Source organism: Neoarius graeffei, chromosome 21, assembly GCF_027579695.1.
Source record: "Neoarius graeffei isolate fNeoGra1 chromosome 21, fNeoGra1.pri, whole genome shotgun sequence".
Lineage (NCBI taxonomy): Eukaryota > Metazoa > Chordata > Actinopteri > Siluriformes > Ariidae > Neoarius > Neoarius graeffei.
This window is the reverse complement of record NC_083589.1, coordinates 9,903,381-9,917,110: the sequence shown is the minus strand read 5'-3', so window position 1 is coordinate 9,917,110 and position 13,730 is coordinate 9,903,381. Positions and strand designations below refer to the sequence as shown.

Genomic DNA, 13,730 nt, shown 5'->3' with positions numbered 1-13,730 from the left:
TTGCTGCATCTGGGCCAGGACGGCTTGCCATCATTGATGGAACAATGAATTCTGAATTATACCAGAGAATTCTAAAGGAAAATGTCAGGACATCTGTCCATGAACTGAATCTCAAGAGAAAGCGGGTCATGCAGCAAGACAACAACCCTAAGCACACAAGTTGTTCTACCAAAGAATGGTTAAAGAAGAATAAAGTTAATGTTCTGGAATGGCCAAGTCAAAGTCCTGACCTTAATCCAATGGAAATGTTGTGGAAGGACCTGAACCGAGCAGTTTATGTGAGGAAACCCACCAACATCCCAGAGTTGAAGCTGTTCTGTACGGAGGAATGGGCTAAAATTCCTCCAAGCCGGTGTGCAGGACTGATCAACAGTTACTGGAAACGTTTAGTTGCAGTTATTGCTGCACAAGGTGGGGGGGGGGGTCACACCAGATACTGAAAGCAAAGTTTCACATACTTTTGCCACTCACAGATATGTAATATTGGATCAGTTTCCTCAATAAATAAATAAATAAATAAATAAATAAATAAGTATAATATTTTTGTCTCATTTCTTTAATTGGGTTCTCTTTACTTTTAGGACTTGTGTGAAAATCTGATGTTTTAGGTCATATTTATGCAGAAATATAGACATTTCTAAAGAGTTCACAAACTTCCAAGCACCACTGTATGTCTTCATAGGGAGGGAAAGTAATCTCATCGCCCCCTACTGGATGCGTTCGAACCTCTATAGCAAAATTAATGGGAATATCTTTTCAAAAAATTACATTTCGGGTTACACTTCAAAGTTAAGACAATGGCTTCCATATGTTTTTTGATTTTGATGATGCCCTTTATTGTCACTAGTCACATGTACCAGCAAAATTAGCCATCAACCTGTCCGTACATATACAACATACAATTGACATAGGGTAGACAGGACAGGAAGACAGGGATAAAGATAAAAAGGAAACACAACATGAGGAGAGATAAGGAAAAAAAAAAGAACACCCCCCCACACACACACACTATGCTCCTGTCAGGAGTACAGTGTGGGAACATTTGAAAAAAACCTTTGCATAAGCACAACTACAACACAGGTACACTTTAAACACGGGACTTGAGGGGGGGAAATCAGGGGTAAGGGGGGGAGGGGGGAGGTAATCCAGCGCAAGCAAGCAGCCGTCCGCTCCTGCAACCATGAAGGCACTGGTCACGCACCCGCTTGTCACACTGGGGGTAAAAATGGTGACCGCGGAGAGTGAGAGAGGAATGCGAGGAATGAGAGTGTCTCCCGGCAGTGACCTTCAGGGGGAAATGTTTTCTCAGCAACGGCCTGAACCAAGGCCGGTTCTGTCTCAGGGCGCCGAATGTCGATAAGATATGAATTGTTTGGTCTTTCCAGACGCAGGCTTTGCACGTCCTCACTGCTCGTCCATATCTGTCCATTCCATCCGTTCTATTCAAATTGATCTCCGAAAAACGTATCCCTTGCAAAGCTGAAAGCTGCTCCGAGATAACAACCATTTTGTGGTTAAAGTTCTGAATGTCCACAGTCCAAGTGCCAACAGCTTTGCCCACCACTCCAATCATATCGGGCAGCTTTGTGGGGCTTTGAACAGCTGTCACGGTTGTCTGATTTCCTCGATATACCAGGGCAATGCCTAATCCAATCAGCAAAAGTCCTGTAATCATGGTTCTGGATAGGTATATATCTTCCATGCCCTCCACAGAAAGAATCGCCAGGCACACGACCCGCCACCACTCCCACGCGTCCATCGTGTAACCAGCCGCAAATGTTCCGGCAGGACAAACAGGTTCCCCCGAACCCAAACTTCTCGTCAAGAAAACTGTGTCAATTTTGTTAGGAGACCAGTTTATCAATTCCATGCTTTTTTAGTTTAGAAAGTAATGCAGGAAGAGTCTCTTCAAAAAGTACAGCAGACGAGACAAGACACAGAAGCACAAGCAGGGAAAAAAAGGAGGGAGAGGGAGAGCAGAAACATGTTGTGCATGTCGGGCAGCTCTATCGATCCTGGTGATCATACTTTATTTTTTCCACCGATCTGAATTGTTTTGAATGTTTTTTTTAATAAGCTGATCAAAGACTACATGGACCCGACGTCTCGTATTTGATGTCACCGTAAGTCTAGCGTCTTTCCAAATCTGTAGCAGGTAGCGGCCGGTGAGTAGTCTACATCAACATGCCGATTTGTATAGTGTAGTTCGCGGAGTATTTCTGTACCAATAAGAAATGCATCCCTCGTGGGGATAACCATTACAGATCAGGGCATGTAGTCAACTGCTGCTATTCACAGGGAGAGCTGTCAGCACTCGTAAGGGCCAAGGCCCTGTCCACACGGCAACGGATTCAGGTGAATCCGATACAATTGTTTATCATTTCGGCCTGGCGTCCACACGGCACCGGCGTTTTGGGTGTCCCAAAACGCAATCTTTTGAGAACGGGTTCCAGAGTGGAAAGATCTGGCAACGTTGCCGTTGCAAAGTCGTCTGGATGAGTAGAACGGATTTGTTTACGATGACGTCACAACCACATGACTGTGAGTGCTTCACGCCGGGTAGAAGTGTAACGAACTTGATGCGAGTTGTCAACAAATCCTATAACTTGGTTCATGAAATGCGCTTACAAAATATTTTTACTGTGAATATTTATTGTGTAATGGTGCAAAGTGAGAGAGAGAGAGAGAGAGAGAGAGAGAGAGAGAGAGAGAGAGAGAATAGCCCTTAGGGCAGAGTCAATCCCACCAGCAAAAATAGGGAAAAAAAGGAGCGATCTCACCTCTTCAGATGTTGGTTTAAGTCCTACAATACATTCCTCAAAAAGGGCGTAGAAGAACAAATTAATCCATCAACGTGTAGCATTCAATTTATTCCGGACCATTAAAGATGCCGCCTTCCGCGTAGAATCATACGTCATCCTCGCCGCCATATTGGATGGGTCAAAGCGGAGAATAAAGATGCCTCATTCATGTGCTGCGTTTAACTGTACCAACAGGTTTACCGTCCAAACGAGATCACATGTGAGACTGGAAAAATACTTTTCATTGTATTTGGTCATTATAATGTAATTTTACGAACAGATTTTTCTGACTTTGTGGCTAATATGAAGTCTCGCGCATAATAGTTTATGCGCATGCGTCCTTCTTCTATTGTTCTGGTGTCTCCGAAGGGACCGTCTTACAGCGCCCCTAGAGGTGTGGCATGTGTATTGCATCGTTTTCAGCAAGCATTGCCATATGGACCTGATATTTTACTGATCGTTGCCCATGTGGACGCGATATTTTTTTTAAATAACATCTCGTTGCCGTTGTCGTGTGGATGTAGCCTAAGCCTACTGCTGACGTACTATGAGCGACTCTGACTAGACAGTTTGGTTGTAGTCCGTTTCTGACAGGTTAGGTGCAATTTCGATCTTTTAAAAGACAGCGAAATTTCACCTGATACTTTCACAGTTAGTAGATAATCCCAACATATACAACATATTTTTGGGGGGTGGACAAGTTCCACGTCATAACTTCGTGGGATTTTTTTTAAAAATCGGGTCTATGGGCATGGGCGTAGCGGACGGGGGGGACATGTCCCCCGCACTTCCCGTATTTGTGCCCTCTGTCCCCCGCACTTTTTACAGCCATTACAACCACTCAATTCCTTTTTAACAAGTGGAAACGCGTTTTTCCGAGCCGCTTCTAAACGCATCATGAGCAGGCAGAGCTAAGGCAGCAAACAAACACTGCTGTTGTATGTGATCAGAGACGCTTTAGAAAATATTGTATGAGTATCTTTGGTGTGATTCAGATCTGGGCAGCGCTTCTGTATGTTCAGCAAATCAGCCAAGAGGCTAAAGACTTTAGACAGTTTTTTCCAAAGAAACCGTGTAAGTTGAGTAATGCTGTTGAATGTAGATAATGTTTAGCTAAAAGATGACAAATAGATGCAAATTTAGTCAGTTAAGCTAGCTAGCTAACTTAGAGGCGGTAGTAACTAGTTACATTTACTCCGTTACATTTACTTGAGTAACTTTTTGGATAAATTGTACTCTTAAGAGTTGTTTTGTTGCAAAATACGTTTTACTTTTACTTGAGTAATATTATTCTAAAGTAACAATACTCTTACTTGAGTAACGTTACTATTTTGGCTACTCTAAGATTACTCACTTCTGGGTAGAAAATAAGAATATAAAATGTATGCGTGTTCCTTTGACTTATTTTTGTAAAGATTTAATTTATTTTTGTGGTAGTTAAAGTTTAAAGTACATGAATTTGCTGATTATTATTACTGTATTCCTAATTCTATTTCAAAATGTTGCTTTCCACATATTTTTTAATCTTTATTGCCACAATAGAAAGAGCAGGGTGAGAGAGGAGACAGTGGACCAGAGGCCAACAGGGATGATTATGCAGGGTCACAGGTGAGAAGAGAATATAACTAGCTATGTCACTACTGCTATTCTTAATTCTATTTATAAATTTTACTTTACAGATTTTGACTTTAGATTTTGATAGTATATCATTTTAAAGAACTAAAGTCGGTTCCCTGGTGCTGTGCTGTTTGTGGTTATGTGGTTCTTTAGCTGCTAAGGAGAAGTGCAATTGAATGCGAGAGGATGATAAATCACTCAACAGACCTCTGAACAATTTGTCCCCCTCACTTCTAAAATGATGGCTACGCCCCTGTCTATGGGATTTTTACAACAGTATTCACTTTCCCTCCCTATAGCAAAAACATATTGGATATTATATATAAGGGTGCATCAGTTGCCCCCTAAAAATGAAAAGTTCCTCCGATCATGATGCATTTTTGTTTTTATGTTCCTTTTGGTAAGAAAACACACTGGGTGAAATATTTTGACAAAATTCAAAAGTTTAATGGTAGCACCAGGAGCTCAAAGTTATTGAAAAGCTGCTATTTTATGACTTTTATGACAAAATTTCGATCACTTTTCATGAAACATTATGGCACCTTATAGAGTATACCAAATATCTTCGATACACATTTTTAGTACATATTCTAAATATATTATCAAGCACAGTTTGAGTTTTAGCTGTTCATTGAATCATTGTTCAACTACTTTTAAACAATACAAATGTATTATGAATCACATTAATGCTTCTCGATCCCTTGCAAAGGTTCTTAACATGATCTCTGGGTCACAAGAAATCAATAAATGGAGTCCAACATTGTGATTCAAACCTTACGCGAAAACATAAAATAAGTGTTTTTTGGCAAAAACGAACCTCATGGTGCCACCATTAGACTTTTGAATATGGTCAAAAAATTTTACAGGATGTCTTTATTGGTGAAAAGGAACACCCAAACAAAAATGCATCAGATTTTATGAAAGTGAGGGCAACTGATGCACCCTAATATATATATATATATATATATATATATATATATATATATATATATACACACACACACACACTACCGTTCAAAAGTTTGGGGTCACTTTGAAATTTCCTTATTTTTGAAAGAAAAGCACTGTTCTTTTCAATGAAGATCACTTTAAACTAATCAGAAATCCACTCTATACATTGCTAATGTGGTAAATGACTATTCTAGCTGCAAATGTCTGGTTTTTGGTGCAATATCTCCATAGGTGTATAGAGGCCCATTTCCAGCAACTCTCACTCCAGTGTTCTAATGGTACAATGTGTTTGCTCATTGCCTCAGAAGGCTAATGGATGATTAGAAAACCCTTGTACAATCATGTTAGCACAGCTGAAAACAGTTTAGCTCTTTAGAGAAGCTATAAAACTGACCTTCCTTTGAGCAGATTGAGTTTCTGGAGCATCACATTTGTGGGGTCGATTAAATGCTCAAAATGGCCAGAAAAATGTCTTGACTATAGACCCCTTTCACATGACGTCACCGCGCCGCGAGATTTTGTTAGGCGCCATATTGGAAGACCAAGTACATGCACTCACAATATGAAACAAAGTACGAGCGAGAGTAAAGTGACATGATGGATGATAATTCGGGTTATGTGAGTACATTACCAGCTGCAGAAAGAGCACGGTATGTGGAGAAACTGGCTGTGATTGATGGGTTTGACCCATATGATAAGACTCGCAGCAAGGGAGAATGGAAACATAAGGAGGACCTGACACCAATTCTGCCATCTGTTTGCTACCCAGACATTGTAAACTATTTGTTGTTTACACCCAGTGCCTACACTCAGTGTTTGAACTATGCCGATATTTTCGGGGGGTTCCTTTTTTCGGGGGGGGGGGGCGCTTGCCTCGGAACACGGATCTCCAAACACATGAGAAGCCTATCTTACGCACATATCACGCGGACTCCACACACGCATCGCGTCTGAAGTCATAACTCATCAGGGGAAATCGTGTCCACATTGGCATGTTCAAAAAACAACCTCGCGTCAACAATGATACCACATGCAAGAAAAAAAAAAAACAGTCAGGCTACTCAACAACCAACCTGGCAGCAGCGAGCAAGCCCCAAACCATCCTAAATTATTATTATTATTAAATTGTAGAAGTCTGGGAGGCTTGCTCCTCATACAGTTATCAACTTGGGGCCAATTTAGCATGTTTTAAATCTGAATTTCTTGCGTTTGCTTACCTCAAAGTGTCCGCAGATCATGCAGACTTATCCATTATATCCACAGTTTTTTGCCAAGTCTCACACAGGTTTCTTTCAAGTCTACTGTTGGGCCAATAAATCATAAATAAAACAGCTCAGATTTGTTTGTTTAAGTCGTTTGCCACTCCACTTTATTCTCGTGGGTTCACATACCGCTGCCGTTATTTCCCCCCAATCACGAGTTTGTTGGTCTTCCAAAATGGCGCAGGGCCTGTTTACTTCTGGTTTCGGGTGACGTCAGTGAAAGGGGTCTATATTTTCTATTCATTTTACAACTTATGGTGGTAAATAAAAGTGTGACTTTTCATGGAAAACACAAAATTGTCTGGGTGACCCCAAACTTTCGAACGGTAGTGTGTGTGTATATATATATATATATATAAATAAAAATAAATTTTTTAACCCCCTCCCCCCCTTTTAAAAAAAAAATGTTCTCTATATTAATTGTCAAGTCTAAGGAACCTAAATCTCTGCTATAATTCTGATTATTAGAAAGACATGCGATACTATATGCTTGTTGAACGTCCTGTTCCAAAGGCATGGCATTAATATAGAGTTGCTGTTATAATGAGCTCCGCTCTTCTCTTCTGGGAAGGCTTTCCACTAGATTTTGGGGTATGACTATGGGGATGTGTGTTCATTAGTGAGATCAGATCATCCCAAAGGTGTTCAGTTCAGTCCCACACCATGTTTTCCTGGAGCTCGCTTTGTGCACAGGAGCATTGTCATGCTGGAACTGGTCTGGATGGCCAGTTCCAGTGTCCTGAGACATTCTGTACAACTGTGCGCTTTCAGATTCCTGGGAACAGTTTGAGGAGGAACCACATATGGGTGTGATGTTCGGGCGTCCACATACCTTTGGCCTTATAGTGTAGATGGACATGCAGTTGGGCTTTTGGAGATGTAAACTCGGGTGAGGTTTTGAACACATGAATCGAGTGGCGGCGGCGGCGGGTTTGGAGTGTTTTTCCCGGGCTCGGACGGTGCGGGGCCGAGCAGAGCCGAGCGGGGCCGAGCGTTGCGTCACGCGCTTCGCCATTCTGGTTCGGCTGGCTGTGAAGGAAAGGGGGGGAGAGCAAGCAACAAGAAGGAAGAGAAATGGCGACGCTGGTTCGCCAACTACAAAGTCTCGGTCCGTTGACGGTGAACGGTGTCCCGTCTTCACCTCCACCACACACTTCCGCTCCCGGGACAGGAGGCGCGCGCCGTCGCTCTGTTCGCCGCGTCTGACGTATGTTTTACACTTGTTATTGATTATATATATTTATTTCAGCTGAGATTGCGCTAGTAGCTGCGTGTCCGCTCTCTCTCTCTCTCTCTCTCACACACACACACACACAGAGCCCTGGGCACAGTGGCAGCTTCTCTCTCACACACACGCCCCTGTCCGTGCTGCTGCAGGCGGCCGCCATGTCACCCTCACTCACTTCTGCCTTTTACTTTCACCCTGTTTGAGTGACACACACCACTGCGAGCGTGTCCGAGTGTGGCCTTCTCTCTCTCTCTCTGTGTGTGTGTGTGGCGACACAGCCACCTAGCTCCTGTTAGCTGAAGTTGCGCGTGCTTCAGCCGTAAACTGCACTTCTGTCGCCAAGGAAACAGCAGCACGACGTTTTTTTCTCCTTTCCGACATTTGTTGTCACGCCAGCGCAGTGGGCGTTTCTGTCTCCTGACACCGCGCGCGCTGCGAACTTCACAGGTCAGTCGTGACCGAGTGTTTTCAGGGCGAGGTAGCTCAAGCACGCTCAGAAAGGTCGCCTGATGACGTCACAGACTGCTTCGTATATCAATTTACAATCCCGATTATTTTATCTGATGCTATGCAGAACTGTTTAATCTCATCTCATCTCATTATCTCTAGCCGCTTTATCCTGTTCTACAGCATCGCAGGCAAGACATTCACACCTACGGTCAATTTAGAGTCACCAGTTAACCTAACCTGCATGTCTTTGGACTGTGGGGGAAACCGGAGCACCCGGAGGAAACCCACGGGGAGAACATGCAAACTCCGCACAGAAAGGCCCTCGCCGGCCACGGGGCTCGAACCCGGACCTTCTTGCTGTGAGGCGACAGCGCTAACCACTACACCACCGTGCCGCCTTTTAAAAATTTTCTCATCTCATTATCTCTAGCCGCTTTATCCTGTTCTACAGGGTCGCAGGCAAGCTGGAGCCTATCCCAGCTGACTACGGGCGAAAGGCGGGGTACACCCTGGACAAGTCGCCAGGTCATCACAGGGCTGACACATAGACACAGACAACCATTCACACTCACATTCACACCTACGCTCAATTTAGAGTCACCAGTTAACCTAACCTGCATGTCTTTGGACTGTGGGGGAAACCGGAGCACCCGGAGGAAACCCACGCGGACACGGGGAGAACATGCAAACTCCACACAGAAAGGCCCTCGCCGGCCGCTGGGCTCGAAGCCGGACCTTCTTGCTGTGAGGCGACAGCGCTAACCACTACACCACCGTGCCGCCTTTTTAAAATTTTATTTTATTTTATTTATTTGGAAGACATTTGCAATTGAGTATAACAGATAGTTGTATCAGTATGGTACAGTTTGTTCTAATTTATTTCTTATCCACTTGTGAAGTCTGATGTCAGGAGACATTTCCGGGGCCAAACGTCCTTCAGCGCTGCTAACGTAGAGACTCTGTTGCTAGATTTAGCATTTTTTAGACCCCTTTAGCAACTTTTAATTAAAAAACAAAACCCTACTGACAAATCCAGTGACCTTTTTTTTTTCTTCTTTTTTTTTCCAGCACCCATTTGTGAGTGTCTCGAACTCGATACAGCTTTCCAGGTCACGTCACGTCACAGTGGCCAGCGTACGGGTTTAGAAAGCAGCTTCACTTGACTCACACACCTGACTTTCACTTTTGACTGATCAGTGATCACCATTGTCCCGCCCACAACCAGTCACTGATCACTGCTGTTTGTTCCACCCTCTTGCCTCTTTGTTCTTCGTTTTAATTTTTCTTTTTGGAGAGGTTTTATTTATAAGTACTCAAAGCGAGTAAACGAGTTCCTTCATGGTAAGTTTTTTTTGGGCTCAGAGCTTTTTAAACGATACTGCGACGTGCTCAGAAGACGAGGCTCAGCACTGGAACTACTATACGGTCGTTACATCATGGCTGAACAAGCAGATAGAAAGTAGTCCTCTTTACTCACCTCATACTAACCTTTTACAATCAACACTGCACCTTCTATCAAGAACACAGGCAGAACCAAACACTGATGGTGAGCAGCTGGGAAATACACAACTCGCTTTCATTATTGTGTACATAGCCAAGAAGAGAGTTTAGAACAAAAAAAGGGCCTTTGGGAATAACAGTGATTGGGCACTCTGCCTTTTTTTCAGGTACCGTGTCCAGTCTGACTTTCCTAACCGAGCTGCCCGAGTGTTTGAAATGAAAGTTTATTTGTTGTGTTCGTTAAAAATAAAAGTCTGCAAGATTTTAAATTAGTCTACTGAGTGTATGTACTTTGAGGAGTTTAAAAACGAATAAAACGGTATGCACGAAGAGAAATAATGGAGTGAAGGGACGTGTTCACAGAAACAGCAGGTTCGACGGCTCCGGTGTAACTCGCTGCTCTGACATCGTGCTTTCAGAACCCGTCCACTATCCCGCACTGCTCTCGGTGCAATCAGAGATGAGCTCCTGTTCAGCAGAACCTGCAGTGCTGTATCGTGTCCTAACTCCTGACTTTTCTTTCTCTCCTATAGAGATGCACGCGTATGGTCCGATCACCGCCTGTGAGCACGTCTCTCACACTGTGTGCAATGGTTGCGAGCCAGTTGTTGAACCCGTGCTCTTCCCGATCCATTATGGTAAGCCCGTGTCTATGGAGTAAAGCGGCAGCCATTTTGTCCCAGTGCTGGAAATCACAGCTTCCTACTCCTGAAACTTCCTGTTTGTTTATTACGTAGTTCTCATCATTTATTCTAAACCGCAGAAAGTCAAAGACTTGTTTATAGAGAGTGATAAATATTTGAATCGAATGTGTTCACTTGGTGTGGGTGTAATAAATAAACAGGCAGGAGTTTACTGTACACAGTTAAATAATGAGCCATCTTTATTTCGATAGTGACGAGGCTGCCTTGAGTTTATTTCGAGTTCCTGGACAAATGCAGACCTTCAGGGGAAGTCTGAGTTCATTCTCATGAGCAGCTGCCATCCGAGTGATGGCAGCGTGGAACTGTACCGCTTTTATGGGACGGTGGACATCAGATCATTGGAAGGTTTCAGGCCCTGGTTGAGTTTCGTGGCTTCAAAAGAGCGCGAGAGCTCGACAGCGTTTCTTCCGTCAGCAGATTGCTGTTTACGTTCGTTTTTTTTTTTTCTGCTTGACTCTCATCTGTCTGGGGTCTGGTGCCCTGCGCTGGCAGAGTGATGATGGCTGCGCAGGAGGTGGTGACACACGTGGAAACTTTCCACAGAGAGCCGTTGAGATTGTGCCCCCTGCTGGCTGGAGCTCTCCTGAGGAGGGGCAGTTGTGGAAAGGGTATGTGTGTGTGTGTGTGTGTGTGTGTCCCAGCACCTTAGCTCCTCCCCAGTCTGAGACAGGAGTGAGGCACAATGCAACTGCCAGACTCTCAGGGCACAGCAGGGGTCAGTGACTCCCGACTACTCAACTGCAGAGCTGCAGCTCACACACACACACACACACACACAGACCTTCAACTGGAAACACCCCCAGTTTGTAAGACATGGTGTTCTATTTTTCTTTCCTCTCTTTGATTCTCTCCATTTTTGTTTTATTCTTGCCAGCTGCTGGTGGAGGAGATGCTGCTTTTGGTGTGTGTGTGTGTGTGTGTGTGTGTACTGGAGCAGAGCTAGGCCTAGCTAGTGGTTGTCTTCCTGCAGTTTTCCGACTGGATGTAAACATGCAGCTGATGGGTGTGTGTGTGTGTGTGTGTGTGTGTGAGAAAGAAAGAGACATGTGAGTGTATGTGGTGATGCTGATGTGTTTTTGTTAGAGACGTAACCGTAAGAACGTTTAATACCCTGATTATAGTGATGCCTGATGACGGTGATCGTTGTGATCCCAGTGTTGTTAAAACGTGCTGAAAATGTTCAAAAGTACTGATCCACAAACCGAACTCATCCAAGCACTGTGCACTTTAAAATAATACCATCAGGGCTGCCACTTAGGACTATTTTTCTGTTCATTAATCGCAACTATTTTACAGAATCGTGAAATAATAAGCAGTGTGTACTCTGCTCTGAGATGCCGGGGGCGTGTCTGCTGAAACCACGCCCAATCACAGGAAAGGTGGCTCTCCCAGTAATATCTGAGATGCTGGTTTACGTCCCCCAGATTTTACACCCTGGTAGTTTTAGTTTCTGGTTTCTGTGGCCAGTCAGGCTCACACACATACACACACACAGGGTTGTTTTTTTTTATTTAATTTTTTTTTAACAAGAGGTCATAAAATAGGGGCGGCACGGTGGTGTAGTGGTTAGCGCTGTCGCCTCACAGCAAGAAGGTCTGGGTTCGAGCCCCGTGGCCGGCGAGGGCCTTTCTGTGCGGAGTTTGCATGTTCTCCCCGTGTCCGCGTGGGTTTGCTCCGGGTGCTCCGGTTTCCCCCACAGTCCAAAGACATGCAGGTTAGGTTAACTGGTGACTCTAAATTGACCGTAGGTGTGAATGTGAGTGTGAATGGTCGTCTGTGTCTATGTGTCAGCCCTGTGATGACCTGGCGACTTGTCCAGGGTGTACCCCGCCTTTCGCCCGTAGTCAGCTGGGATAGGCTCCAGCTTGCCTGCGACCCTGTAGAAGGATAAAGCGGCAAGAGATGATGAGATGAGATGAGGTCATAAAATATTTCACGGTCACGGTTTGTGTTTTTGTGATCTGTGATTTTTAGAAGTTACTTTTTAAAGCCATTTTAATTAAATTGAAAAATATGAATTTTACCATCGCATGAAACACAAAAAACAAACAAACAACCCCCCCCAAATAAAGGTTTACTCCACCCCTAACAAATGTGTAATGTCCCTAAACCCCACTTTTTTCCTTGTACAAAGCAACAATCATTATGTTGATTGATTTGACCATGTGTTTTCAAATCATAGCTGATCCAAAAGGCTATAAATTAATGGAAAATCAATACAATCAGTCGATTTTCACAGAATCTGCCGAGACTGAACCAGAAGATCCCGAAGGGGTGCGTGTCGTCACGTGTGTAACAATTCAGATATCAATTTTGTTCCTGTGCGCAGCAGCAGTGGCTAGCCCAGTCTCCATATGGAATCACGTTTTGGAGAGAATTCTGATAGCGACTGGGATTCTTATATGTCGGATGAAGGGGCAGACGATTATCAAGGATATTCCGGAGTAAATGGTTATCTTTTCGAGCCCCCAACATGAGAAACGGATGCCAGTTCACTCAGTTCATGACGGTCCCGCTCACTGCCAATAGCGCACCACCAGCCAGAGAGAACTGGAAACACAGACTGGTTTGTAGATTTTTATTCTAAGCTGGCCGCTGCAAAATATCGGGAAAACATTTACATGAACCGCAATAAACGCAGAAATATAATCTTTAAGATGTACACTTAGGCAGTGTAATTACTGAAAGAAAATATGAAGTGGGCGATAATAGGGGAATCGACCCACTGTCGCTTTAGCTTCGTGTCATTTCTTGGAAATTCGTGAACCAAATGTTCTGTTGTATATGGATTTGAACATCCAAACACAACTCAGCGCTTTCCCATCGTTGTTTTTGTAAGATTCCATCAACAATATCCAATCTCGGTGAGTAAACAAGCACGGAGTCAGATGAACCTAAATGATCCAGATAACTGGGGTTCCATGTGTGACGTCATGCCAGATTAGCCCTTTTTCCGGGATCTGGATGCCATGATTTATCGATTAGTTTTGTGCTTGATAATAAAATAACAAATAATTAATATTTTTTTACCCCACTTTATTAATTCATTTTGGTCGTTACTAATTATATATTTTCATTTTAAGGCATTACAATAAGGCATTACATACACTTTAAGAAAATGAAATGGTTTATTTATTGATTGATTGATTTATTTAACCAAAGGAATGTTTAAGTTGATTTTAAAAAATCGGAAAAATAAATGTTGCATTTCTTTGTG

At 43.5% G+C, this 13,730-nt stretch overlaps 1 protein-coding gene and 1 long non-coding RNA gene across 5 annotated transcripts in view; one reads left to right on the top strand and one right to left on the bottom strand.

Moving 5' to 3' along the window:
- LOC132870222 (uncharacterized) overlaps nt 1-8,219 on the bottom strand; it is a 35,478-nt gene extending 27,259 nt beyond the window's left edge. Inside the window, exon 1 of the long non-coding RNA XR_009651085.1 lies at nt 7,464-8,219. This is a non-coding gene — a long non-coding RNA (uncharacterized LOC132870222). The remainder of the gene's footprint in view (nt 1-7,463) is intronic.
- Nucleotides 7,651-13,730, top strand: part of atxn7l1 (ataxin 7-like 1) — a 69,449-nt gene continuing 63,369 nt past the window's right edge. For 2 of the 4 annotated variants that reach the window (XM_060903835.1, XM_060903838.1), the window contains exon 1: nt 7,651-7,838. The gene's annotated coding sequence lies outside the window, so the exon portion shown is untranslated. Of the gene's footprint in view, nt 7,839-10,342; nt 10,448-13,730 lie in introns of all 4 variants that reach the window. The other 2 variants (XM_060903836.1, XM_060903837.1) reach the window with 2 other exon arrangements.